Below are 23,318 nucleotides of genomic sequence, written 5' to 3' on the forward strand. Positions count from 1 at the left end.
ACCCAAAAGAGACCATGTTCTAAAACAGAATTGGAAAACAGTATAGAAACTCCTCAGAAAGTTAAAAATAGAACTACACTTCTACCCAGCAATTGCACTACTACGTATTTACCCAAAGAATACAGAACTTCTGGGGCGCCTGGGTGGCTCAGTGGGTTAAGCCTCTGCCTTCGGTTCAGGTCATGATCCCGGGGTCCTGGGATCAAGCCCTGCATCAGGCTCTCGGCTCGGCAGGGGGCCTGCTTCCTCCCCTCTCTCTCTACCTGCCTCTCTGCCTGCTTGTCATCTCTCTCTGTCAAATAAATAAATAAAAAATCTTAAAAAAAAAAAAAAGAATACAGAACTACTAATTCAAAAGGATACATGTACCTCCATGTTTATAGCAGCATTATTTACCATAGCCAAATTATGGAAACAGCCCAAATGTCCATCGACTGATGAATGAATAAAGATTTGGTATATATAAATAAATATGTGTGTGTGTGTGTGTGTGTGTGATGGAATATTACTTAGCCATAAAAAAGAATGATATCTTGCCATTTGTAACAACATAGATTGAACAAGAGTACTATGCTAAGCAAAATAAGTCCATCAGAGTAAAATACCATTTGATTTCACTCATATGTGGAACTTAAGAAACAAAACAAATAATCATAGGGAAAAAAGAGTGAGGCAAACCAAGAAACAGGCTCTTATTTATTTATTTTAAAGATTTCATTTATTCATTTGACAGAGAGAGAAAAAATAAGCAGGGGAACGGGCAGAGGGAGAAGCAGGGCTCAATTCCAGAACCCCAGGATCATGACCTGAGCCAAGGCAGACACTTAACTGACTGCCACCCAGATGCCCTACAAAATGGACTTGTATGGTGCTTGGGTGGCTCAGTCATTAGGCGTCTGCCTTTGGTTCAGGTCATGATCCAGGGTCCTGCGTTGGAGCCCCGCATCTGGCTTCCTGCTGGGCAGGAAGCCTGCCTCTCCCTCTCCCACTCCTCCTGCCTGTGTTCCTCTCTCGCTGTGTCTCTCTCTATCAAATAAATAAATAAAAATCTTTAAAAACAAAACAACATAAAGAAATGGACTCTTAACCATAGAGAACAGATTCATAGCTACCAGAAGGAAGGTGGGCAGAGGGCGTGGTGAAATAGGTGTTGGGGATTATTGAGGGCAGTTCTTGTGACAAGCAGCGGGTGTTATAGTTAAGTGTTGAGTCACTAAATGGTACAGCTGTAAGTAATATCACACTGTGTTCACGAACTGGAATTTAAGTAAAAATTTTAAAAATAATTTTTAAAATCACCTATTTTTATTATGTGATGTTATTCTTACCATAATATAAAGGACTAAGCAATATACAACTACGTAGAAAACAAGACCTGCCCAGAGAACCAGAAAACAAAGCTTATTTTTGAATTATTAACCCCCACAGCTAGTGTTGTATATGGATCAAAAAACAAAACAAAACAAAACCAAAACCAGAAGTGGCTGAGATTGGAATGTCTGCACGGCTCAGCCCGTTAAGCGTCAGCCTTGGATTCAAGTCACGATCCCAGGCCTCCGCCGGAGTCCCGCATCTGGCAACCGGAGTGGGTGCGGACGAGCACGGACCACGGGCTTGAGGACAAGTTCTGTTTAAGGGGAGAAACCTAAGGCTTTTTTTTTTTTTTTTAATTTTATTTATTTGACATTTATTTATTTGAGAGATGACAAGCAGGCAGAGAGGCAGGCAGAGAGAGAGGAGGAAGCAGGCTCCCTGCTGAGCAGAGAGCTCGATGCGGGGCTCGATCCCAGGAACCTGGGATCATGACCTGAGCAGAAGGCAGAGGCTTAACCCACTGAGCCCCCCGGACGCCCGGAAACCTAAGGCTTTATAAGCAGAATTTGCAGGCACGGGAGAAAAGCTTACACAGAGCTGTTCTGGGTAAAGGTAGGAACCAGGGCTAAAGATCATTTCCAATTGGTGCACGTTGCATTTTTCTTTCTTTTCTTTCTTTCTTTTTTTTTTTTTTTTTTTTTTTGTAGGTGAACACATAAAATTAGCGAAGGAAAGGCGATGTCACGCAACGGCACTGCCATTTCAGCCCCCGCAAGCCGGTGTATAAAACTGGAGGGAGGTGTTGGTAATGGTGTCCGGTCAGGGCGGATCCTTTACTCCTGTCTCCCAGGGCCCCCTCCTCCCTGGGGTCCCGGACCCAGAGACCTCTGAGCACCGGGGACCTGCGGGGAGGTTCCAGGGAGCCTCCCCCCGCGAGCCTCGTGGGACGCTGCGGTCCCACCCCCTCCTCCCGCCCACCGCGCTGCCCAGGGGCGGCCGGCTTCCGCGGGCCGCCGTCTCCCGTCACCATTCTGCCGCTCCTCTTCTGTGTCCTCCACCGGGAGTTTCTCCCCCCAGGGGACAATTCTGCCCAGGACTCCAGTGGAGGGTTCAAAACGGAGGCGAGGGGCCTCTGGTAAACAAGGCTCTCAAAGGCAGGCTTCCCTCGGGAGACAAGGGCAGCGCGTCTGGCCCTGGCGCTCGTCCACTCTCCCCACCCCCACCCCTCCGGTCCAAGGCGGCTCTGAGGAGGCGGCCATGACATCACTTCCTTCGTCTGCAGCCGGGCCGCCCGGCCTCACGCCCGCAGCCTTCGGCCACCCGGCCCAGCGGAAGTGGGGCCGCGACAGGGCCGGGCCCGCCCTCGCGCTCACCCTCGGTTCTCGCCCGGCTCACCTTCCACCGCGGGTCGCAGGCTTCTTGAGGAAGGGGCGGTCTTCCGAGCGGCGGCGGCCTGCAGTTTCCCTCAGCTCTTCCAGAAGCTACGAGGGACTGCAGTGACGAAGAGGGTCCACTAGGTGGCCTCACAAGACCTTGTTTGTTTAGTGTAGGTGCCCGGCTGGTGGCGGGAGACCAGACCCTCCCCCGCCAGCCACTCTGGTGGAGCAGATGTGTGGTGTGCGGCGTGTGGGGTGTTGTGTGTGTGTGTTAAGGGGTGCTCAGTGCGCAGAACGGAGAGGCAAAGACAGAAGTGTAAGAAAAACCAATATACCAATACCTAAATTTACAAGACAGTGACGTCGTGAGTTATTCATGGGGATTCATACAAGGAACTGGGAGTTAATAAGGAGCAGAACTCCCTTAATACCTTCAGTCATTTTTAGATCATCAGTTGTTGGGCAGAGAAAGTGCTAGCCTACTAACATTTCAGCCTACTGAAAACGAACCGGGGGTGAGAATGTGCACGAGACCTGCCCTCTTCTAAGAATCTGATTTGCACTTTCATTTCCATTTGTGATCAGAAATTTAATGAGTGCCTACTACATGCCACAGCCCAACTAGCGCTGAGGATACAGCTGTGAACAAGACTAACGACCTCACACTCTCACATAACTTATATTTTCACAAAGCTCATACACATAATAAAGACTGCATACAGTTTCTCTAGCTCTGTTATTCTGTGATTCCACAACTGTACCCTTCCTTTGCCTGGCCCTCCCGTGTAGAAGTATGGGATCATAAGATACAGTTAATCCACCAAAATTAGATGCACATATTTCCTGGAGTAAAGTTGCAATGTGATTTCCAGTACTTGGTCATTATGCCATCAGGAGTTCTGTGAAGAGACAATGCCGTGGAATTTCCAAGCCTCTCCTCTTTAACTCTCACCCACTTTTTAAATAATTTGCCAGGACCGGGACAGACTGTCTGAGATGTGGTCCCCTCCTGAGGCAGGAAGAGCAGTGGGATGCTGAGGAACGATGACCGAAACACTCCAATGGAAAGTAAGAAAAGTGTTTCAAGATCCGGAATACCAAGAAGATTGTGGAAAAAACTCAGAATACAAAGGTGTGGCATTTTTTAGCACTGCCAAATTTATTTCTCTAGCCAAGTCAAACATGACACAATGGAAGCTAGCTTCCAGACTTCCCCCTTGAGAAAGTACAAATTCTAGTCAGTGTGGAAATCACCGATAGGTCTGGGAGTTGTCTGGCTTGATCTGCAAGAGGGCGGCATATGCTTTGCGTGCCTGCATGCGTGTGTGTGCACAAGCACAGATGAGAGCTAATTAGAAAAGAGACTATTCACATGGAATCATAGAACAACAGCACCAGAAGAGCTCATTTAATCCATCTTCTCATTTTAGAGTTGTAGAAATCAGGCCTACAAAAGGGAGGATCGTGCCCGAGATCACAGAAGTTAGACTATAAGCCACTATCTTGTCTCCCAGTTCTCAACTTGTCTATATTCTCTGTTCCCCGGGTGTTATAGAGGTGTGAGTTGCCTTTCTTATATGGATTCACTTGATTTTCCTTTACGTGTTATTACATTGGTTAAATGGTAATCTCCCTCCTCCCTGAAAGATACATCTGCCTAGGACCTGTGAACGTGACCTTATTTGGAAAAAGGATCTTTGCAGATGTAATTAAGTCAAGGATCTTGAGAGGAGATCATCTTTAATCAAGGTGTTCCCTGAATCTAACGACAAGTGTCTTTATAGACATTTTAGGGGAGAAGACATACAGAGAAGAAAGTGCGATGAAGACAAATGCAGAGATCAGAGTGATGTGTCTACAAACCAAAGAATGCCAAGGATTATGAGCAGCCACCAGAAGCTAGGAGAAAGGCATGGAAAAGAGCTTCCTGGAAGAATCAGCTTTGCTAACACCCTGTTTTTGGACTTCTGGCCTCTAGATTTATGAGAGAATGAATTTCTATTGTTTTAAGCCACCAAGTTTGGGGTAATTTATTACAATAGCTGTAGCAAAGTAACCTATGTGTATTTCTCAGACCATCTGAGATGGATGAAGGAAACTTCATTGCCTTTTCTCATCTCTTCCTCACATTGGAAATGAGTTCTTTTAGCACAATAACACCTATGGGAGGCCACTGGCAGAAGAGGCTATTGGCCAAAGAAAGATTACTTAAGAATGGTGCTTTGGAAGAATCTGAAAATGTTGGACACTAAGGAGCCACTAACTGAAACCAGCCCTAGAAACCCTAACCCCCAAAGCGATGGTGTTGGGCATTAGGGCCTTGGGAAGGTTTTTTGGGTTTAGATGAGGTCACACATATAGGGCCCACGATGAGGGTAGTGTCTTTCTGAGAAGAGGAAGAAAACAGAGTCCTGTGAGGACACAACAAGAAGGCAGCTGTATGCATGCCAGAAAAGGAGCTCTCACCAGAACCCAAGTATGCTAGCACTCTGGTTTTTGACTTAACCAACCTCCAGAACTGTGAGGAATAGTTATTTAAGCCACCCAGTCTGTGGTATTTAGTTAAAGCAACCTGAGCTGACTGAGATGGACCAAGATAGACACAGAGATGCCTCAGCCCTTGTGTACAGATACATATAAGGTCCAGAAACATAAAAGTCAGTCTTAGCAGTTAGGTGCCTGGGGAAACAGCATAGTAGGTCTTCTAATTCAATGAGCAGAATGAGGAAGGGAAGGAACTTTGATCCTTTGAGAACATGGCTCAGGGCAACTATGAGCACAGAAATGGTAGAGAGAGACAACAGCCTGTGGTGACCCAGAGAGCTTAGGAAGGAGAGGAGCTGCCCAATGATCCTAGAAAAACAGCCTCACATTCCACAGAGACATAGACATACAGCGAGGTCCTTGGTGTCTCTCCCTGTCGTGTCTCTGATTCTCTCACTTGGGATCAGTTGAATTTCTCTTCCAACTCTTTGAGGTTTGCTCCCAAGGTTGATGTGGTCACTGAAAACCAAAGAGTCATACAACTAAAGAGAATGTTCAGGGTCATTCAAAATTTCCTCCCACCCTAGGAAACGGACACTGAAGTCTTCCAGTACAGTAGGGTTTGCTGCCTTCAGGGTTCCAAGGTTCTCTTGCCACTTTCTTTAGAAAGTCCTTTTATCCCAAGGAGATCTTTCCCCTAAGCTCTGGGATTGACTGGTGCATGCTGATGGGGGCAGTATCTCCTGAGGAAACATGTGGGCTAAGTGGTTTCCATTACCATCTGGTCTATGGTCAATCCCCTGGAAATCCCAGGGACCACCCACCAGGAAGAATAGAGCAGTGGTCTGCAACTAGGTAGCACAGGAAAGGCTCAAAGACCTGTGGTATTGATAGCCCAGGTTTGTTCCTTCTCCCCCCCCCCTTTTATTTATTTAGTTAGTTCATTAACAGACAAAGATCACAAGTAGGCAGAGAGGCAGGCAGAGAGAGAGAAGGAGGAACCAGGCTCCCCATGGAGCAGAGAGCCTGATGCAGGACTCGATCCCAGGACCCTGGGATCATGACCTGAGCCGAAGGCAGAGGCTCAACCAGTTGAGCCACCCAGGTGCCCCTAGTTTGTTCCTTCTAATCCACTCACACAAGCCAGCCTCCAGACCTTAGGAGGAGGTGCTAAGCAGGAGACTCTGACTTACTGAAATTAGTCTATGTATCTGTCCTGGGTATGGGCATGAAGACCAGGGCTAGGCTAGACCAGGCAAGGAGGCATAGGCAGAGTTTCTGTCCCTGACAGTCTAGTATATGTGACAACATCTCAGTTCAATTTGTATCACACACAGTCTCAGAGAGACAGGGATGATCATGGCATTGGACAAACACAAGTCACCATAGAAAATCCCTTAGATTTGGACCAAATCACATAGACCTCAAGGAAAATCAGATATGTGCCACTTCGAGAAACCTAGAATGGGAACTTGTACAAAACAGAAACACTAGGTAAACAATGATGGCTAGGTACCTATACTAGATAAACAATGATGGCTCATTTTTTTGTGGAGGTGGGGGGTTGGGCTGGGTAATGGCTTTGGGGAGGGTCATACCTCATGTGAATTTAAAATAGAAATGGAATTATAAACAATATTAAAGGGCAAATCTATTGCACAATGCCTTCAAGTTTATTTTTCCTTTTCATGTGGTTGTTGGCAAATATCTGGAATGGGAAACAGGATCATCCTTTTGGGAGGCTTTCTCTTTGTATTTCTTAGTGTTGCAGAAATAAATACACAACCTTAATTTGTTCCCCAAAGAAAGGGATAATAAAAAACAACCACTCAAAACGAGTCAGAATTGCTAGAAGAGCCAGGACATAGCTTTTGTGGTTGGCTAGTTTGTTTGTTTTTCTTCGTAGTTTTCCAGGAAGTATGATCAAGACAGTAGCTGCCCTTTGGGTAGCACATTCATTCCAAGCGCCAAAGGATTGATGCATTTGCTGAAACTATCTCTTTGACAGAGCACATGGCTCCCCTAGGGCTCGGCTCAGAGCTGTTGCTTGAGCAAGTCCATGGTGTCCTTCGAATAAAAAGCAGGATAGCAGCTATGGGACTTGCTTAGAAATTACATAATCCGATGAATTCCGCCTTGAGTCCAAATTGAGGTTCACCCGTGTCAAAGAATATACCCAAACTAGTGAGTGGACAGGAACAGTCGATTTGCAGGTTTGTTGGATGGGGCTGAAAGAGAAAGGAGGACGTTTCATGGTGACTGTGGGGTTGAAATCAAAGCCCAGCATAGAATTTTTTTCCCTATCCGGCACCTTAGCCTGGTCTGAGCTCTACAGAAAAGGTTCTGAGACAGAGCTAGAGGACTGGTCTTCCAAAAGGACTCTCTGTGAGAACTTGAAGCAAGAGTAGCACTCTTATGCCCCCATATGGAAGAGGACCTTGGCTAGAGCTGGACCCAGAGGAAAGGGGATGAACCTGGGGGAATCTTTGTGTTAACTGCAATAACACTGTCCCCATTCATACAGTCATGTGATCCATCTCCGTGGAGTCTGAATGGGACTTCATTGAAATAGGAGGTCTTTACTATGCATGTGACAAGAAGAATCAATAAAATGTGGGTTACTGCTATTAAGGTGGCCCCCCTCAGGGTTGAAATTACACCTTGCCTCTCAGGCTGTAGTTTTCAAACTGTGCTCCATAGTAGCCTGAGTGTTTGGACATTAGGGGAATAGCCCATGGCAGATTCTGGGCCTTCTCCCACCAACTCAACCAACAGCAGTCACTACTTCATCTATTTTCAAAATAAGAAAGATTTTGTAACTTAATGAAAAGATCTTCATAGCTTAATAGAAAAGTCTTGAACAGCTCTGCTTTAGGGTTCTCTTAACTAAGCCTGGTGACTTGTACATAGTAGATTTTCAATGGATTCCATATTTATTTGCCAAAAGAGGAGGTGAGGTGATAATAACTTTTTATTAGTAGATGAGACCAAAGTAAGTGATTTATTTCCAAAATATATTGAAAAGATCAAAGCAATTAAAATATTAAGTGCGGGGAATACTGTTTTATTTCTTTTGCACATGCCAGCAAGGAACAAACACAAATCTTAATGTCAGACAATTACAGTGATTCTTATCATTGGAAATAAGCAAGATAGTGGAAAATCATGCATACGTTTGTTATTAACTATATTTCAAAGTTATTGCTGGTTGTGTGGTTCTGTTAAACAGTTGTTGGCTAATTTTCTATCGCAAGAAAGAATAATGACCACCTCATAAATTGTGTTTCTGCATGCATTTTGATTAACAGAGATTATTATCAACTTAGAAAAGGGGAGTTTGAAAAGATTAAAACTCCATTAATAAATAAAAACTGAATGTTCACAGTTTTGAATGTCACTAGCCTAAGACTTCATAACACACAGATTTAACAAGTATTTTCTTTCAGGCAGAAGGTCTCAATGAAAATAGCTTTGAATATAGCAGTACCCTGAACCACAACTAAAGATTTGGTGGGTTGTTTTTCTCTATGGTGAGTTGATGGACTGTTTGCAAGAACTTTACCCATTTGTGTAACTATGTTGGATCAGATGGACCTGCTCCAAGGCAGAACATTCTTTGGAGGGCCAGTCAAAGCTAGCCAGATCAAATTTGAAAATGGCCTGGTCATAAATCTGTCAAATCACCTCTGGCTTGAGCTAAGGTTCGGAGCAAATAAAACCATGTGATCTTCTAGAATATTCTCGGAGAACTTGGAAGACTTTGAAAGGTAGATAAAGTTCTCTGAAAGTCTCCTTGCTTGATAAGATGTCTTTATTTTGTTTAGAACAGGTCAGAGCTATATGGAACTATTCTGTAAAGGGAATTAGCATTACCTAGAATTCCAGATTAAAGATAGTTGCATCACGCTCCGGGGGGTGCAGCAGGTCACCGAATCAGAATCTATGGACCAGACGCAGCCTTCCCTGTGTGGTGATACACCAGTCCAAGAGACGTGGCACAACCACGGTCTGTTTCCAAGCCGGCAAAGTGATCCAGCAGGGTCTGATCAGAAGGGGCCAAATGGGAATCCAGTTTCATGAGTTCTTGGCAGCAGCAAATGCTCACTGTGAGGGGTACACTGAAATGCTAACAGGAACCAGCCAGCTCCATGTGAGGCGTGAGACTGGGATGAGGCCCAAGTCCTGAGAAACTGAACTGGCAGCAACCAGCTAGGCGGCTGGAACACAGGCTAGGCCTACCTCGATGCCAAAGACCAGGGCAGAAGGGACCAAGCAGACAGCCTCGCTACTCATATGCTCCTATTTTTTCTGTTTTACAGCCAATTTCAAGGCTGTGCTCATAGTGCTCCAGCCACCAGCAAAAGGCATTAGTAGAGGGTCTTTAAATCCCTGTCTTCATGGGGAAAAAATGCAAACCCGAAGCTGAGCTTCCATGGGCTGTAGCCAGTACAGGATGGGACAGGGCTGGGGATTATGCAAAATGTAGTGCCCAGCTTCAGGCCTAAGAAGTCCTGATTTTGGAGTATCCCCATTGGGCAGAACAGTTCACAGATGAGGTGGACTTCTTGGTAGACCACCACCAAATTCTGCATCTACATCTTTGAAAATGTGCTTTACTGAGAAACCAAGAGCAACTTTCCTCTGATTGAATGCTTGCAGGTTAATTTTGCTTTCAGCCTAGCTAAACAACACATCCTCTGAAGAATTTCTGAGTCCTTCGGAGAAGCATGAGGAGGTCGTGTCAGCTTTCCCATTATCCTCCATAAGCCTACGTCTTTGCTTTTCTGCATTTTCCCAGAGGCTGGGAGCCAGGCCCAAGAAATGTTGAAAGGAAGGGGTTTTCCGATGTAAAACAAATTCAGGTTCATGTTTAGACGATACTAAATGTAAATGTGCAAAATCGTGTCACAGTTTGGCTCTTGTTTCTTATCAGTCCGAAAAGCAAATATCCAGAAGCTGCTCCAAGTTATGAGTATAAAAGCAAGTACCTTTCACTATCTGGAACTAGCTTCCACCGTGCCACATAGCCCCCCAGAAGATTAGCCAAAATTGCTTTCAACTTACTACTTGCAGCTGTTTGGAATTCCACATCGATTCTCTGCAGAGTCGCAGAGCCTTACTGGGCGAGCCGTACAGTAAACACATGAATCTCTGCCAGCGCTGGCATCTAGAGCGCCATGATTTGCAAACATGTTGAATTGCTATTTTATTCGATAAATGGAATGTACAATAGAAAATAGATGTGGAAGTTACACCAAACTTGTTTATCCTGCTAGAGTGGGCTGGGTAAAGCTATTGTGTTTTGGTTATGAAGGAATCTCTGTGGGGAAGGAGTAGGTGGAGTTCTGCCATTCTTTCCTAGACTAATATTAAGCCCTTGGGGTATCGCCTGTCTGCACCCTCCCTCTTGAAGACCTCCTCTCCCATCACTAACTCCATAGTTTACGTTAACTAATACTAATTATGCCCTTGTTTCCAAGTCTCAGTGTTCTTCATAGATGCCACTTTTCTTTCCTTTTTCCTTCCTTCCTTCCCTTCTTTCTTTCTTTTTAGAGAGAGAGTGAGTACACACGCATGAGAGAAGGAGGGGGCAAAGGGAAGAGGAGAGAGAATCTTAAGTGGGCTCCACACCCAGTGTGGAGTGTGAAGCCGGGCAGGATCTCCCAACCCTAAGATCATGACCTGAGCCAAAGCAAAAGTCCAAGGCTTGACCAACTGAACTCCCCAGATGCCACTCGATGCCACTCGTCTATACAAGTTCTAAATACACATATCATTTTTATACATCAATAAACACAATATTTAGTGAAAATATAAGTATGTGCATGTTTGTACGTATGTATGTGTATACGTGTGTGTGCATGTGTGTATACATGTAAGTTTCCTCATTGTAAGGGCTGTGCCTTCTCCATCAGCCAGCAGCTCTGCAAGGGCAGATGGCTGTTTTTCCTCCCCTAGTCACAATGACCAGGGATGATGCTCTGCCTCTCGCATCAGTCAAGAGGTGTCCAGGACTGAGAGCTCCCTGACCCTTGTCAGAGAGGGCTTAGGAGAGAAGACGCAATACCTTCTGGATGTGCCCGAATGAAGAAGGGGCAGTGAGCACACAGCAGAGCACACAAGGGAAGGAAGAAACTCAGATTTGCCCACATAATAGCTACAGTTACTTTGCCAGCCTTTTCCATCTGAGCAAATGGGTGTGGTCATTATAAGAAGGGGACTATGCCCCCCAGTAAATAGGGTATGCTATTTGGTGGAAAGGAAATTGTAAGAGAAAGCATCTCATTTCTGCAGTTTGAAAGCAGGTAATCTCTGTAGTCTGGGTGTCTATTTACACTGCTTTTCAGCAATAAAGAGTAACATTACCTTAATAACCCGCTCATCTGCGGCAGGGAGGGTACGTAAGGCATCAGAGAAAGAGGCATTTACTCTGATGAGCCACTTTCCCCAAACAGCATAAGATCGACATCATTCGCCCAGAAGACTTTTTTTTTTTTTTAAATTTCTAAAAATATTTCCTGGTTATGACATGTGATCTAAAGCACAGGAACCCTAGGCTCACTTTCTGTGATGGCTAATGACACGAGTCCCTCCCCTGTCAGAGAAGGGGGAAAGGGAAAAATAGATGTAGCACTAGACTTTGAAAGAAGAAAGTTTTACAAGTTAAAAACCCAACTAAGTAATTGTGAGGCAGAAAATGGCTTAGTAATTTGATCTTGGTGCTTCTAGAAACACCTCTGGGAGAGAGTGCTCAGTCAATGGGAGAATTTTGGCTCTGCTCCCCAGACACCAAAGGGCAGGAAAGTGGGTTTTCATGCCTTTTTCTCTTCAAAGAGACCTGACCTAGGCACTGCTCTCTTTCAGGCAACAGGAGCATTTATTTCAAAACCAGCCTTTTTTTTTGTTTCCTGTTCAGAGGCTGCCGGATGACAAACCGCACCCACCCCCACGCCCACAGCCATGGGGCATTGTTCTTGGTGCCAGCCAGCTTGGAAGCTTTGTCTCAACTTGTACTTTTAAAAGGATCTGAGGACCAATTCAGGGGAAGATTTTTTTTTTTTTTTCATAGATATGGCCCGAGGCATACAGTTTTGTGTGTTTGGTTTTGGGGTTTTTGTTTGTTTGTTTGTTTGTTTGTTTGTTTTTGGTCATCAGCAACTAATACAATGCAAGCAGATGTCTTTTCTTTGAAAAAGTTCTGCTGAGCATTTTGGCCGAGGTGGGGACTGGGGGTATGCAGACACAGTGAACTCATTGATTCAGACACAGCTCAATCAAAATCTGATCATTTTGACCTTTGAAGAAAGGGTTAGGTCTTTTTACTTTTTTTTCTTTAAATCTGCTTAGGAAGGTAATTGAAAGGGTAGGCAAGATCAGAGAAGACAAGCTCCATGTCTTTAGCTTGCTTCTAACTATTGTAGACACTTAGAAGTGCTAGAATGGAAATGCATGTTGTTCAGCACAGAATAGTTTTATCTGTTCATTAACTAGGCTCCACAGAACCGTAAAACTGCCTCTGGGAAACCCTATGAACAGTGATCCAAAGACGATCATGAAACTAAAAATACTTAAAATGGACCCAAGAGTCTTTAAAATGATTTTGTAACACAGGTCGCAACGAGGTGGGAAAGTATAGGTTGTGGTTTCAGAATGTCTGGGTTCAAATCTCGGCTTCCTTACTGCCTAAGAAACATTAGGTAACTTCCCAGAGCCTGAGCTGCCTCGTCTTTTTTTTTTTTTTAAGATTTTATTTATTTGACAGAGAGAGATCACAAGTAGGCAGAGAGAGAGAGGAGGAAGCAGGCTCCCTGCCGAGCAGAGAGCCCGGTGTGGGGCTTGATCCCCAGGACTCTGGGATCATGACCTGAGCCAAAGGCAGAGGCTTTAGCCCCCTGAGCCAACCAGGTGCCCAATGAGCTGCCTCATCTTTTGTAAGGAATTTCTCATTCACAAAAAGTGTAAATGGAATATGGGTTGTCAAAGTGCTTTGCGGACTGTAAAGTGCTAAACAAATGTACCTTGTTCTGAGAACAAGATTATAACATCTTCGAATCTGAATTTCTTCCAGTAGAGCCCAGTAATCTCTATATTTAAACAGGATTTCCTTAAGTGTTGTGCCATTCAACTTAGGAATCAGCTTGGTGTGGTCCCTGGACCAGCAGCAATGGCACCACCTGGGCACTTACTAGAAATGCAAGTTCTCAGCCACCCCAACCTTCTGAATCAGACACTCTGAGGGTGAAGTCCTGCATTCAGGGTTTTAATGAGCCCTTCAGGTGATTCTGAGCCAAGTGAAAATACGGGAGCCACTGGTCTAGGGTATGACTGCTCAGGCTTGAGTGCTCATACAGATGATCCAGAGATCTTGCTAAAATGCCTGGGATGATTATAGGGAGGGACTAAGGGGAGCAGGGACCTGGAAGACACCAGCCCCTCTGGCAGAAGGAGTTACCACCCTGCAGGGCCCCCTCAGGCCAACAACTGACAGGACTGCCTGGAGACAGAATTTCTCTTCTGACACCTATCCCCAAGACTGGCGGGCGAGTGGGGTAGGACTTGGGAGTCCCTTCTAAGTTGCCCTAAGGTCACTGCGCCCGGTGGAGAATGAGGCAGTATGGATTGGGAGGGCAACAGAATGCTGTGGCCTTATGTGGGTTACCCCTTTATGTGTTTGGAAAAGGGGGTAAAAACATCCCCTCATTCTCTGCTCAGATCCCCATATTACAGAGATGGCCTTTTGGGGGTCATCTCAGAAAATTCATCCTAGAAGAATCTGACTTGATATCTTCTCCAGAATCTTTTTACAAGGATGCTTTTTTTTTTTTTTAATTTCCCCCAAAGATTTTTATTTATTTATTTGAAAGAGAGAGGGGGAACACAAGCAGGGAGCGTGGGAGAGGGAGAAGCAGGCTTCCCACAGAGCAGGGAGTCCAATGCGGAGCTCCATCCCAGGACCCCAGGACCGTGACCTGAACCGAAGGCAGACACTTAACGACTGAGCCATGCAGGCATCCCAGGATGAGTTTTTAATAGGGGAGGAAGAGAAGAGCTGGTTCAGAAATCCCACAAGGTAATTTTTAAACTCCACAACCCAACATATCCTCCTGATTACTGTCTCCTCAATGAGTGTGTGCCTCTGGGGAAAACGCGGTCAGAGGAGACTTTGATTTCAGACTCACAGGGTATTTCCAGTGATGGAAAAAATAGATATTGTATTCAAACAAGGAAAAGCATTTGGCAGAGCCTCTGCCCCTCCCGCCCCAGGTTCCCTGGGCCCCAGCACCAGCCTTACTGACACGGCCCCTGTCAGAGAACCTGGTGCTGAAAGGGGGGTCTTCTTGATGGGGAGAAGCATCTTTCTGGGTTTTAATGAGATCATTTATTGTCTCTTTGCTCTGACGAAGATTGTAAATGTGACGGGTGAAATATAAAGAATAATTAGTCCCAGAGGTGAATCCATCCCCTACAATATGTCTTTTCTCCCTCTCAGCCTGTTGAAAAGTTTACTGCTTCCAGATGCGCCCGATTTCAACAGTTAAGAGGAGCCGGTTCCTTTTGAGCTGCAAACTTGTCAGGGAAAAAGCTTGTTTCTGAGAAAAGGCTTAAGCTGGAGAGATGATTCCTGAAGAAACAGCTGACGTGGGAAGGAAATATGGCCATGGTGAGGCACTGCTGGCCTCCCTGGGGGGCCTTGACCCCTGTGAGAAGGTGGGGGCAAGGCCTAGGTCAACCCCCATTACAGTAGCGACTTCTCACTAATTAGCTGTTAAGGAATCCAGCAGCTTCTGAAGGAGACATTTGTGAGGAATGCTTTCCTCAGATCCTGCCAGCGCTCCAGCAAAGCCAGCAAGCCCCAGCCCAGCCGGGAACTTCCTGCTTCCACAGAGCTCAGGACAAGCCTCAGCCACCGTCTGAGAGGCCCCTGTAGGAGCCCACACATCAGTCTTTGATAAACACCGGCCACTCCCACTTTAGAAACATAAGCTCTTTAGTCCCTGCCAGTTGCCTGGTAGCTTGAAGAGAATTCTAAGAGCTATGAGCCCCCAAGGACTGCATGATCCAGTCCTGTGACTTCAGATAGGAGAAAAGCTGTAAGAGCTGCTTTTTCTTTCATGTCCACTCTCTTCCTGGGGCCCTTTACGTGGAAGGGTATCCCTGACAGGGCCTGCTGGGCAGGGGTGGGGTGCTTGAATGCGTGTGAGGAGGGCACGGCCAAATACTCCAGATAAGATATGGGCCTCAAGAAGTTGGGGCAGTGAGGGAGTCTGGCTGAGGAGGCCCAGAGCCTGGGATTTCCCCTGGCAGGAGGAACAGGCATCTGGTAGATCAGATGCCCATCTGTGAGGAGGGACTGAAAAGATGGGGCTCCAGGGGTAGGAGGGCCTCATTCTGCGTGTTTGGATATAAGTAGAGGGAATGTAAATGGCGGGGGGGGGGGGGGGGGGCTGCTGTCTAGCACACCTAATGCAGATGAAGCACTGCCTGACAGATCCTGCAGAAACATCTAGCACTTCAAAGCCCACAGAGCAGTGGATGGGAGGGGCGGGTGCTGAGCTCGCCCGTTCTCCCCACCCCCACCCTCACCCATTACCGTCTCCTCTCAATAGTCTCTTTGCTGAAGTTCCTCAAACATCATAGGCATGCCCCTATGTCTTAGTCTGGGGTACCCCAAAAACACATCCAGAGCTTGGGATACAAACAGGGCCTACTTATCCATTAGGGTTGTCCATGCAGGGAGCCCGCAGTACTTCTCAGAGCCCATAAAAATGTGTTCTTTGTAGGGGCGCCTGGTTGGCTTAGTGGGTTGAAGCCTCTGCCTTCAGCTCAGGTCATGATCCCAGGGTCCTGGGGTCAGGCCCCACATCGGGCTCTCTGCTTGGTGGGGAGCCTGCTTCCTCCTCTGTCTCTGCCTGCCTCTTTGCCTACTTGTGATCTCTGTCTATCAAATATTTTTTTAAAAGCCTTCTTTGTAGAAGCAGAAGAAAAAAATGAAATTTTAGATTAAAAATGTTTTAATACATACCATCTTGTATATTCCTCTTAAGAGATGAATAATGCAGTCATAAAAAATGTATTTTTAATTTCTTATTTTTTTGAAGAAGGGGCCCCTTGGCCACAAAGGCACAAGTATCTAGGATTCATGACAAGTCACAACATGGCCCTGGGTCTGGCCCTAATGTTACCCAATGTAAGAAGTAAGCCACGGAGGCTCAGGGAGACCGAGAGTCTCACTCGCAGCCCTGACTAATGGGTTGGGGAGCTAGGATTCCTGCCCGAGTCTCTGGACTCTCATTGCTCTCACCCTTTCTCATGATCTTGAAACTTGAAACACTTGGGTGGGTCGCAAGAGGAAAAGCTTGGTAGGGAAGATGTGCCTTTTCTCTCGCCTTTTCTCATTTCTCAGAAACAGGACCCGGAACGGCACCCAAGCCTCTGGCAGCTCAGCAGCTGCCAACAGCCGGCCAGTGCATCTCTGCAGACTCTTGGAGCTGCTCCGTCTGCCGCGGCCAGATGCGTATTTGTGGCTTTCCTCCTGGCTTCTTTCCCCCCGTTTTCAGTCCTTTTATTCTGAGATGGAGCTGAAATTTTTCCAAAAGGGCCCATGGTGGACACCCAGAAGTCAGTAGGGACTCCAAAAGGAAGTTAAGGCTGGGAAAGGGGGCCAAGAAGAGGGGAACCAGCCTAAAGTATACAACACTCAATCCTTTATTGCTCACATGTGGCCTGACCGCTGGTGGACGGGCTCCAGGAAAATCTGAACCCTGGACTAAGCCTCACTCCCGGCCATCCAGGCCAGGCCTGGATGTCTCCCCCCCAAACCCCCCTGAGCCAGGCTGATTTTTTTTTCAGAGTACAGCTGGAGAAAGCACTGCGCTGGAGCTCTACAGACCTGGTCCCTGTAGGCCTAGCCACACCACAAACTTGAGCTTTGACCCTGACAAAACCTCTCTGGTTCTCAGTTCCCCCATCTGGGAAATAAGAAGCCTGTTGGACCCGATGATCTTTGAGATTCCAGTAACTCAGCAAACAGAAAAACCTGTGCCGCCGAGTGGGAGTCCAGAAAAATATGTCTGTTGCTTAAAACAAAACAAAACAAAAAACCAGTCCCCCGAGCTCCGAGCAAGCCCCCGACGCCTGGGTTTGTGAGTGTTGTGTTGAAGACCTTGCTGGCGCTGCCCCAGTTCTGGGGACGGGAGGTATGGGACACGGGCATCGCTTGAAGAGCATCTCCGACTCTGGCTCCCGGCAGAAGCGACGGCATTTCTAGGGAGACCGCGGCAGACCTGGAGGACCTGGCGCCGAGAGTCGGGGGCCGCGCGGGTGACACCTGCGCCCGGCCCAGTCTGCAGGCCCGGGGCCTCTAGGCGTCCCCTCCCCGCGGGCCAGGCCGGCCTTTCCCCCGGGCCCCACGCGGCTCCGGCTCGCGGAAGTCGCGCTCTTTCTTTCTTTCCCCCTTGTTAGAGGAGCTGAAATCTGATCGTGGAAAGTCTGGGGCGGGTCTGAGACCCGGCCGGCTCGGGCTCCCAGCGCCTGGGGCGATTCCTGCCGGAGGAACCCAAGCCTGGGCTCGCCACGGGGGCGGGAGGTCGGACACCTCGGGAACAGCGGCTTTGTCTCTGGGCAAAGCAGAAGAGGTACTTAATTGCAGGGGCGGGGCGGGGGAGGAGACCCAATGACACCTGACAGCTTTGAGCGAGCCCCCCCTCCCAATCCCCGCCGTTGGGGGGTGGTCCTGCTAATCCCCTTCGCGAGAGGAAGCTAATTGCTGCAGCCAGAGAAGGCAGGATAAAAGCGAGCATGGACCCACACCCACCAGGCCTGGAGTCATGCTATTTGCTGCTAAATTAATATAATTATATTACCTAATGCAAAAACTACGTTAAGAACTCTGGCTTTTGGCTACATCTAGGAGCTTCTGATGGGTTAAAGGCAACATCTTGGTCCAATTCCTCCTTTTTTCCCATCTCAAAGCCCCCCTCCCAACTACAAATGTCAGAAATAAATTATCGAAACCAGATGTAAAGTTTTGGGTGCACATTTTCAGGCAGTTCTGTGCTAACAGATGCCTTGTATTAATAATGTACAGTTGTGACAGGAAATACGGTTTAGAGTCCTGGAAAAACATGAAAGCTAATTCCATTACCCCTTTTCATGGTACCTACTTCTTCTCAAATGCTCAACTGGTTTGGATTACAGCGAAACTTTAGAGGAAAAATGATTTGGTCTGAATCAGTAACTCAGCTCTGCTTTCCAGCCTCTCCCCCTCCAGCACCCACCTTCCCACGCACCTGCAGACCTATGTTCTATGTGCAAATAACCAGAAATGAGGACATCTGGACCTGGTCATTCCTCAGGGGACACACTTCCAAATGTTCCTCACCTTCCTGTTCATGGGGACTTGGTAGACAGGAAAGCAGGGCGAGCGATCCCAGCTTCAGACTCTTGCCTGGGAGAGTCCTTTAAAACCTGGCCTACCCCTCACACTTCACTTTCAGCAAAAGTAAAAACAATAAAACACTTTTATGCTCGAGGAACCAGATAAATCCTGGTAATTGATCTCGGGAGAGGGATTATTAAGGAGCGAAGTGCAATGCTTTCCAGAACTGGAGGTGTAATAAGCATGAAGCCCAGCAAATGCACAATTTGTTATCTGAATTTCACCACTTGATGCACTGCAAGCGACTGGCTTGAAAACAGCTTTTCTCTAGGAAGGGAGAAGGCACTAAACTAGCTGTAACACATCCAGGGACAGTTATGCACTGTGACTGAGAAATGTCTGCGCTCTCCCTGTCTCACGCCTGCAGGCACACTCAGCAAGGTCAGAATGTTCCTGCTTGCCTTTTTAAGGGATGGATTCTCCTCCGCTTGATGCCAAAGCACAATGCAAAAAGAGAAAACTCTCTCAAGGTCTTCCCCTCTCTTATATTCTGCCTATGAGAAAACAAGACAAGCAGCGAGGGTATCCAGACTGTCCTGGATCCGTAGATGAGAAAGCCTTTTCCTATTCAGATAAAGAACAGTCATGAAGGAAAGAGATCTCCCAATTCGGTTAAGTCGGACCAAAGAATCACAACATCCAAAATAATACTACTACTTACTGAGAGCATATTATGTGCCCAGGACCGTCCTAGCTGCACACGTACCTTGTGCCATCTAATCCTAGGAATCCCCAATAAGGTAGGGGCATTACATTATGTCCCCAGTTTATAGATGAAGAAACTGAGTTTCAGGGATGCTAAATCATCTGCCAAAATTCACCAAGTGGCAGAGTCAACAATCAAAAGTAAGTATGTCTGATTCCAAAGACTGTTTCAAACAACCTCTAACACTTGATCTTAGCCAAAACGCTGAGAAGGGATCAACCTTGGTTTACCCTCATGGATAAAGTGTGTCCTGAATCATGGCCAGATCCAAACTGTGTCATTCCTTTAGCAAAACTTTTTTTTCAGGCAGAGCACACAGTCTTAAAGTCCAGAAGAAATTAACAAAGGCTGCCCTGTGGACATTTTGTGTGAACAGCACAGATAAAACTAGGAGTGGAGGAAGCTACTAGGGACCAGGAATCAAGTCTTGGCTCTAAGCCCTGGCTTTCATTCTTACTGGCCATGAAATCAAAGCAATTAGTCTTGGCTTCAGTTTCTGTACCTTTAAGGGTGACATGATAATACTTGCCCTGTTTGTGAAGATCATGTGAAATCATGGCTATCCAAATTTTCATCAAGTACTAAGTAAATTGCTGTGTGATCTTAGGCACCTTCCTTTACCTTTCTGATCCTCATTTGTCTCAACTGTGAAACTGTGGGATTGAATGAAACAACATGTAGCTTCACCTCATGCTCTGAAACTGTATAATCCAAGGGTAGATGTTGCGGCATGGTTCAAAGGAGTAAAAGCTGGGAAACAGGGGGAATGTCTTCCAAGAGAGAATAGTTGAATAAATTACTGCACATCCACACCTTGAAACAGTATGTAACCAATGAACAATGAAAAATCATAGCCAGATAACATGGAGGAATTTCCATGTAGTGTTGTTGGAGGAGAAAAGTAAAATGTGGAAAAAGATTTATAAGTGGGGCACCTGGGTGGCTCAGTGGGTTAAAGCCTCTGCCTTCAGCTCAGGTCATGATCCCAGGGTCCTAGGATCAAGCCCCACATCGGGCTCTCTGCTTGTCGGGGAGCCTGCTTCCTCTGACTCTGCCTGCCTCTCTGCCTACTTGTGATCTCGGTCTGTCAAATAAATGAATAAATAAATCTTAAAAAAAAAAAAAAAGATGTATAAGTGATCTCACATTTGCAAAACAATGAATGGCACTCCCTCCAGTATGTGTATATGCATATATTCCACATAGAATTATATGAGCAAAGAGAAATTCAGTAAAATAGATTTTTTATGAAAGGCATTATGGGGGGTTGAAAATGGGGCCAGGGATCACCATACAAATAAGGGAAAGACTGGATTTAAAAATAATAAAAGGGGGACCCCTGGGTGGCTCAATCACAGGGTCATGATCCCAGGGTCCCTGCTCAGTGGGGAGCCTGCTTCTCCCTCTGCCTGCCACTCCCCTGCTTGTGTTCTCTCTCTGACAAATCAATAAAATCTTCTAAAAATTAAAAAAAAAAAAAGAGAGATGTATATGCTCAACACCTGCATTGGTATAAAAATGTGTATCCATAGATATGTGCTATTTTTAAAAGATGAATCAATCACAAGTTACTTGAAATAAATAAAATGCTATTTATAAATAAAATAAAATGTTTCATTTAGACTTATCAAGAAGCAAGAGGTTTTTTCCAAATCTCCTAAGTACCCACAGAAGGTACTCCTATCCCAAGTTGGTTATATGTCAATAGGTATTTAAAATAGGGAGTTCCCGGGGCACCTGGGTGGCTCAGTGGGCTAAGCCTCTGCCTTCAGCTCAGTTCATGGTCTCAGGGTCCTGATATCAAGCTCAGGAGGGAGCCTGCTTCCCCCTGCCTCTCTGCCTCCTTGTGACCTCTCTCTCTGTCAAATAAATAAATAAAAATCTTTTTAAAAATAAAATTAAAATTAAAATAAAACAAGGAGTTCCCGAAGGTAGTCTGAATTCTCCCCCTGCCCATCAATCATGTTTACACTATACATTTGCATAAGAAACCCTTTCCTCAAAGAAAGAAAACATACTCAGCTCTTTGACAAGCTCTTCTATGTCAAAGGCAGACCTGTTGAGGTTCTTCTGTTCACAAGCACTTGCAGAGGGGCCGTGATGCAGAAAAGAACAAATTCAAACCCTTTGCCTTACAGAGCTTACCTTCTGGAGCAGGAGGCAGACGGTAAAAAGGCAGTCAACACAATCAAGAACAGGAAGTGAAACAGACTGTGATTGAAAACAAACCCGGGAGAGTGAGCGAGAGAGAAAAGGGTATCTGGCACCAAATTCAAGAAGATGTTGAGAAAAAAAAGCCTCCAAGGAGGAGATATTTGAGCAGAGATCTGAATGGTATGAGATGGTGAGTAAAGCACAGTCAGGCTACAGGAAATAGACCAGGAGGGAGGGAGTTTGCAAGCAGAGGGGAGACAGCACCCCCTTCATTGCTACCCCTGATCCTAGCCACCGTGTCTCCCACCTGGGCCACTGCTATAACCTCTAGCTGGTCTCCCTGATTCTGTTTCTTGTTTTCTATGGTCAATTTTCCACACTTGCAGCCTGAGTGATCCTTTAAAAATGCAAATCAGGTCATGTTACAACAATGTGCAAAACCCTCCAGGAGCTTCCCATAACTTAAAACAACACTCAAAGTCTTTACCTTGGCTGACGAGCTCCCTCGGATCTGGTTCCAGCTACCTCTCTGACCTCAGCTCACCATGTTCCCCTTTGCTCACTCACTGGCCTCCTTGTTCTTCCCTAACAGGCCAAGTACACACCTGCCGAGGCCTGGAGTTCCCGTAAACGGACCATGAATCATCCAATTGCTCTGGCCATGGGTTTAAGAGTCACTCCTGACTCCTTTCCTTTCTCACACTCCACAGCCAATCCATTAGCAAGTTCTGACAGGTTTACATTCTAAAGAGATCCCAAATCAGACTACTTATTATCACCTCCATCAACAACGCTAATCCCAGCCACCAGCACCTCTCACCTGGATTACCACATCAACCTGCTAAGGGTTGCCTTGCTTCCCGCTCGTCCCCCACAGCCTATCCTCTACCCAGTAACCAGAAGGATCTGTTTCCACCATTTATACAACATTCAAAAAGTATTTATTGAGCCCAGCTACGTGTTAGGGTTTATTTTGGTTGCTGGAGATTCAGTACTAAACAAAATTTAAAAGGTTTCCACCCTCCACGACAGAAGGTTTGAAGAAAAAAATGAAAAAGAGTTTTGTTTTGTTCATGTTAAAACAAGCAATCGGTGTACTTGGTCAATATTATCAAAAACATTTGGTTGTGTGGATTCAGCACGGGACAGTGACGCTTTATTGTTGTTCCTTAAAAATTTAGTTTAACAAATTCAGCACTTAGGATGCTCTGTCTTTCCCAGAATTGGAATGTTCTGCACCCAGCTGGTGCAGATGCCTCAATATCACATTCCAAACTTCAGTGTATGTGTTGTACCTAAGATCTAGTTTGGGATGATAATGTTTCCAGACATTTAAAAAATGAAAAACAGAATTCTTTGCTAAATCGTATGAACCCCAGCACTCCATTTGGATGAGGTACTCAGGAAGCAAAACACATAGACAAGGATATCTACCTACTGACTTGTGTCAGTTCCAGAAAGGATTTGAGGGAAACAACTACGCAGAACTGATTAATTTTAACCATCATCAGTCACAATCTAAACTTTGTCTTATTCCCAAACTTTCATTAAAATGCCCCTTCCAAGTTACCTTTAATATTTGTTTGTTTATTTATTTATTTATAACATAGAGTGTTTGCCCCACGTACCCATAGGGCAAGGATTATGGCTTAGTCTTCATTTGACCCTCAATATCATCCTTGGTACAGAATAAATGTTTGTTGAATGAATGAATCACACTTTCCTAGGGCAAACTTTATATCCAAATCCTCTATCCCAACTGGAATAAATGCTGGCATAAAGAAATACCTTTTTATCTTTTTTATGGGCCTTCAGACAGAAGAATATTGTAACTACCCCTTTCCAC

At 45.9% G+C, this 23,318-nt stretch overlaps 1 protein-coding gene and 1 long non-coding RNA gene across 3 annotated transcripts in view; one reads left to right on the plus strand and one right to left on the minus strand.

Moving 5' to 3' along the window:
* The window catches only part of HHAT (hedgehog acyltransferase), a 360,097-nt gene extending 338,119 nt beyond the window's left edge, over positions 1-21,978 (minus strand). The window contains exon 1 of one of the 2 annotated variants that reach the window (XM_059412956.1): positions 21,960-21,978. The gene's annotated coding sequence lies outside the window, so the exon portion shown is untranslated. Of the gene's footprint in view, positions 1-2,709; positions 2,804-21,959 lie in introns of those variants that run through there. The other variant, XM_059412955.1, reaches the window with a different exon arrangement.
* Positions 772-4,663, plus strand: LOC132025541 (uncharacterized). Its single transcript, XR_009406625.1, has 3 exons — positions 772-1,926; positions 3,666-3,822; positions 4,475-4,663. It is a non-coding gene; the product is annotated as an uncharacterized LOC132025541 (long non-coding RNA).
* Positions 21,979-23,318: the final 1,340 nt, after the last annotated feature.

This window comes from Mustela nigripes, chromosome 10 (assembly GCF_022355385.1).
Source record: "Mustela nigripes isolate SB6536 chromosome 10, MUSNIG.SB6536, whole genome shotgun sequence".
Classification (NCBI taxonomy): domain Eukaryota; kingdom Metazoa; phylum Chordata; class Mammalia; order Carnivora; family Mustelidae; genus Mustela; species Mustela nigripes.